This window comes from Parambassis ranga, chromosome 10, assembly GCF_900634625.1.
Source record: "Parambassis ranga chromosome 10, fParRan2.1, whole genome shotgun sequence".
Lineage (NCBI taxonomy): Eukaryota > Metazoa > Chordata > Actinopteri > Ambassidae > Parambassis > Parambassis ranga.
Genome location: NC_041031.1, coordinates 15,619,454 through 15,625,453, shown reverse-complemented (window position 1 = coordinate 15,625,453; position 6,000 = coordinate 15,619,454).

Here is a 6,000-nt window from a genome sequence, read left to right as displayed (position 1 = left end):
ATCTTTTTCTTGTAACCTGGCAGTTTTCATAGGTAATAATAAGATCTTTCAATGCAAAACTGAGAATTGGCAGTGTTTTTCCTCCTTGAATCTACCCCCACTATCCAAACATGCCATATCTGCATTATAAAAGCAGCTCATGGGCTTAAAAGTCCCTGTGACAGCAGCCTCAGCTCTGTTTCACTATTTGCCAGAGCTAAGCTTAACCCCCAACCAGTCTATATAATGGGGCAACTTGACTGTGGGCTTTGACATGCAGTCCTTCCTTTGTAACGGGGGTCAGAGCCTGCCACGTTGGGGCAGTTTAGAATTTGTGGGGACAAGGCAAAAGCCCTTGCAACTGAGAGGTGGTTGCCTTTTTTAAGTTTCTGTCTGTTCACAGTAGTGCCGAGGCCTTATTATGAAGGGTCAAAAGGTCAAGTTTGGCACCATGCTAATCCCTTCACAAGCCTATTATGAGCTCCTGAATGTGCGGACACGAGCTGTGCAATACTTTAAGATGCAACCAAAGCTCTGGATGTACTCTCGTTGTCTCAGCAGCCGTCGCTGTTTTAGGTCTAGTAGTTTGAATTTTTAAGCTCTCTCTTGCATCTCTCTTGGTATGAGTATTCATGCTCTCCAGAGGCAGAATTTAGTGTGGAAGAAAACAAAATCTATGCCATGAGCCTCACCCAAAGCAGTAACCCAACACAGCTTCATGAATAACTGACGTTACATCCTCCAGATACAACACATACTTATGTTTACCCTAGAACATATGGATGTATGGCAGTCACACCACAGGACAGATATAGCAGCAAAGCTTTACATTAGGAGGTTGGAAGTGTGGTGGGTTGCGCTAACAACTGTCACTTCTGTTTTGTTTTTAGTCATGTTCTAGGTTAGGTATTGAAAACAAATGGTTAGGTTTGGACATGAAAAAGGATTAGGTGTTAGCTCAGTATCATGGTTTGTGTTAAAACACAGGCGTTCATCTTCTGTCAATGCAATCTTAACATTTTCCACTCCCCAAAAATATATATGAAGTGCTTGCAGCAGGTCCATATGTAGTAGTCATTTCCAAGGATGAAAAATATAACTTTTTCTGGGTGATGGACTGGCAGTAACATACTGTGACCAAGAAGAATATGAAAGTCTTCTTCATTTTCTGTGTGCTCATCAATTCAAAGTGACACCCCCAATTTCCACATTCGTAGTAATCAGAATCATTGTTATTATAAAGGTATTGATTAGTGCAGAATTATGGGTCATTAACCAGGACACCAAATGCTTCCACTGATTTCTCATTAGATTTTTCCTCATTTGCTTCCAACCTGCTGTCTCTAATTTACTTAAAACTGATCCATGATTAGGGATTTGTTGGAGGTATCCACTTTAATCAAGCAGCAGGAATTGAGCCACATAATGTCTGTTTGGGCTGCAGGAGCACATGTGTTGGTGGTCGATCAGTCGGTCATCCGTACAGATTAGGCGAGTACAATGGCATTCCTATACACACACAGTAACATCCTACATAATTAAAAATGGGCAAATTCCATAGATCAGTTAATGATACCAATTATAGATATTGTTAAACAAACAAGCTGACACAATGACAGATTCACTGACTCACACACATACACACATATACACACACAGGATGTCCGAATGTAGGGGAACTGTGTGTCAATAGGAAACAACACAGCATGAGCTGGAGTGTGTCCCCCTGTCCCTGAAGGCACCGTGCACTTGAACCAGGTGCCTTCCTCTGTGTATTTTCCTGTTTACCGACTTGCCTGCCTTCTTGTTTGGGTGTTTTCTTTTGGTCCCTGCAGTCAATATCTTCCTGTGGACCGTGTAGCTGATGCCTGACTTCACCGCTTTTTTGTGGCCACCGGACGTCATTAAAAAGGCTCAAAATATCAGTCGAGGGAAGTCTGATGGAGTCCAGTGTGCAGTGCATTGTTTTGAAATCATGCTGGTTTGGGCTTTAGCTATTTCTGGAGCTGCCTCCTGCACACTCGACTGTATTCAACTGTAAGAAGTTGTTATTTTCCAACTATGTCTTCATTGCCAAATACAACAATGCCATTTCCAAGGACTTCCTTTAACGGTAAATTAATTTCCTCTCTGTGGAGTGACAACTTTATCAGTCACTCAAACTGTGGTGTAAATTTGTTCACACAAACTTCAACAGTAAATAACAATGACCTCATTTGTTTGTTTTTCTCCCACGAATGTCTTAGCAATGATGGGATGAATTGTCACTCTCTGCATATTCATGCTCCGTTCTGGATGAATTTTCACAGGTTTTCAGAGTCATTGAATATTATATAGCTCAATCATAGGGTGTCACCATTTGTTCCATACTTTGGCCATACGTTCATAACCTAAATTCCTTTTCTTTACCTCACAATTCACTTCGTTCTCATTACAAGTAGAGAAGTTTCTGCTCTCTGAGGATGTGTTGGTTTCCAATGCTGTAGGAATGCCAACAACTTTAAGAAAGTTAAGGAATGAATGAACATGAACGCAGTGATTGCACAGCAGTGGGCTCCTATTCACTAACAAGGCTGTGAAATAACATTAAAAGTCAACTACATGCAATCCCAGTGTTATTAATCTTGTTGTGCTCACAGTCTTAGTTTCTTTCACAAGACTCTTCAACAGGACAAATCCAGCATTACTTAAACAGGACTGGATTTTGTTTCATGCTATGCAGCACATAAACCATCACAGCGATTTGCTTTATTTTAAAGCAGCATACAAATTCCAGTTCTGGGTTCCAGTTCCACACTCTGCTATCAGAAAAGGGATTACACAAAACCCTCTTCATATCCAGTGACATTTCTGAGTCTGATTCTTTGTGGCCTTCTTGACCTCAGATTGTGATATCGTTCAGATTTTGGTCTTCTGACACTCAGCATTTGGGTCACAGCCCTTTAATGTGTGACCTCTGCTTGAACATGTTATCAGACACAATGTAGACCCCAGACTTCACAAAGCACATGCTTGCAGTCACATACAAAGCTCCACACCACCTCTGCCGCTTTAATGCCAATCCAAGACAAACACCATAATAGCAAAGGATTAGTCTGGTGTGTACAGAATTGGTCTACTGACGGGTAACATGTTTTACACACTACAGCCTTTATCAGCAGCCTTTTATCAATTAAAACCTGCTACACTTAACACTCATCTACTGTACTCTCTCCTGACATGTTCTCCTTCTCACTTGCAATAAGTCAGGTTATTCCCTCAGCAGTTTGGAATTTGACACTCTGAGGGACAAATGGCAGCGAAACAAGTCACCCTGGTGAGTGTCCAGAGCACTGGAACAAGACTCTGTCACCTCACACCAAGCACACTCTGTTATCATCCTGCACTCCACCAAACATGCCAGCTGCAGCCAGTGTTTTTTTTTAGCAAACTGTGTCCTTGACAGAACCACCAGAACTGTTTTGGCAGTGGAATCTAACAAATTAAACTTTTCCATTCCTTCTCAAGTGGCTCTTGTAATTTAAAACTCACCACAGATGAACCAAAATCAGGCTCATTTCCCAAAATCAGTTTTCAATGTGGGCCCGATTATTGTAAAACAAACCGCATCTAACATTTTTCACCACAGGAGAAGCCTTCCACTGACATGCTCAATGGTCTTTTGATATTTCATCACTATAGTGGGTGTGCTCAGATTTCAACAGTTTTCACCAACATGAAACACTTTCAGGCAATAATGATTAAACCAAAACACTTCTTGTCATTTCATGTCACCATGGTGGTAGTACTTCTCAGCAATACAATATTTACACAATAGGTATTCATGAGGGTCTGTGGTCTATGAAAAGTAGCAGATTGCATGTGAAGGTCCTGTTAAGGACCATAACTCAACCGTTCAACCAAGTCTTGCTAATTGCCTTAACCATGCTATCTCATAACTTAAAAGTCAATAACATTATTGAGGATAGACATGAGTAGTTGCAGACCCTAGCCATTTGTTCCCCAGAGCCCCTCATACTGCTTTACTGTAAAATGCGATACCTCTTCATTAATCCTGCTGATTGGAGCGCAGCCCAATGGGATGTAGGCAGTTTGAGAGCCTGACTGCACAGCTGAACTTTGGGTGTGTGGGCATGCACAAACATACGCACACATCTGTTTTGTTATGTGTGAATTGTAAGTGAAACATCGGCGCCTTGGGACTCAAACCCTTCCACCTCGGAGCGTGTATGTGTGTATGTGATTCAAACACCAAAGGAGATGTCTTGAATCCATCTCGTCTGACAGCTCTCGACCTTCCAGTAATCCCAGTATTTCTCACTATCTCACTCCCTGTTACCTCAGACCTACATGCACATACACACAGACAGCAGGCAGTGACCTACTGCTGCATCAAAGCCAGCTAGCTCATTCATCTGCAGCTGAATTAACAAGCAGTCGCATCCATGATTCTAACATCAGCTACTGGCCAGAATGTACTGTCATGCTATCTGAATTCCTCCTTTAAAGTTTGGAGTCTTGTTATATCATCTCCTGGAGCCTGGTTTGGAGAGAGCTTTCATTTGTCTGGAGTCACTGGAGAAAAAGTAGAGTGGGGGTACAATTTCTGCAGTGATTTCTTTTTTTCTTAGGCATCCTAACAGCTTGGCTCCAGGTCTGGCAATGCTAGTCTGTCAGACTGTTGGTCTGTCTGCTTTGGTGTAAACTAAAATAGGTCAACATGTGATATATTACCATGAAATTTGGTGCAGACATTCATGGTTCCTAGTGGATGTTTTTGTCTGAAGCTCCTAGTTTGTCCTCTACTGCTACCAAAAGGTCTTATTTATCTTTTTTTTTTTTTTCTAAATGGAGCCGGATATGTTTGACATGGTTAATAACTTTTAACACATTACAGCAGAATTGTAAAAATGACGGTTAAAGAGGAGGATTAGATAAACCTGTATCCTTCTAAGCATTGTCGTTACATCCAAGCACATCTAGTTTTAAAGCACTAGGTACAGCCTCACCACTAGCATTGCTTGAAATTGTATTTCCCTGTGAATGTTGCTATCAATAAATCTTATCTGAAATTTGAACTACTTCGAAAATGGAGTATGACATTGCAATGAAAACATTGGTTCACTGTTATACAGGATAAAATTTTACAGAAGCTATAACTCTGCTGGTTGTTGCTACCACATAAAGGTGTTGCTCCCGTTCTATATGTGTATCTCTTCCTGCAAAACGTTTGTCTCAGCAGCGTCTGATTTACCGCCTGTTATCTTCTGCTTCCTCTTTCTCTCTGTACAGTCTGGTTTCACTTGGGATCCCAGGACTATTTAAGAGCACTTTGTCAACACAATGAGAGGAGGAGGTATTCCTCCCATGCAAAGCACCCAAAATTATGTATTGTGTCGTAAAAAGAGAAAAAAAAGGGAAGACCTGTTTTATGTGGCTGGTGCTGAAATCTCCTAATTTTTTCAAGATGTTGGTGATGTTTATGGCACATATGAAAAGATTTCCAAATGTGGCATATGTTTGCTATCAGTGCTTATCTCAAATAAAAGATATTATTCTCTGTTTAAACATGTACAGACCCTGTGTACAGCCAAAGTATTTCTGAAGATAAAAATATCCCTCACAAATTATAATTCAACTGAACAGATAAAGATCCTGGACCCAATAGATATGGTAAATGTGGACATGTCGAAGAGAAATGTGGAAATACGTCAGATCAAATCAGATATTAATGTAGGTGCAGAATAAAGAAATAGGTTAAAATGTACAGTAAAAGTCATTGTAGTCACCATGAGAATGTAAAACGTTAAACCTTGCTAAAATCTTGCTCAATTCTAAAAGTTATTTATATTAGGTTCTGAGTTTCCCTCAAAGGGCTCATGGTGCAATAAATAACTGTACTTTGTCCCAGACATTCTGAGCAAATATGAAGTTTGATAATCTGCATAGAGCTGTGACAAAAACATTGAACTGTTATGTAGATGTAATCTTGGTGAGGTGGTAAGATTTGTAATCAGCTTC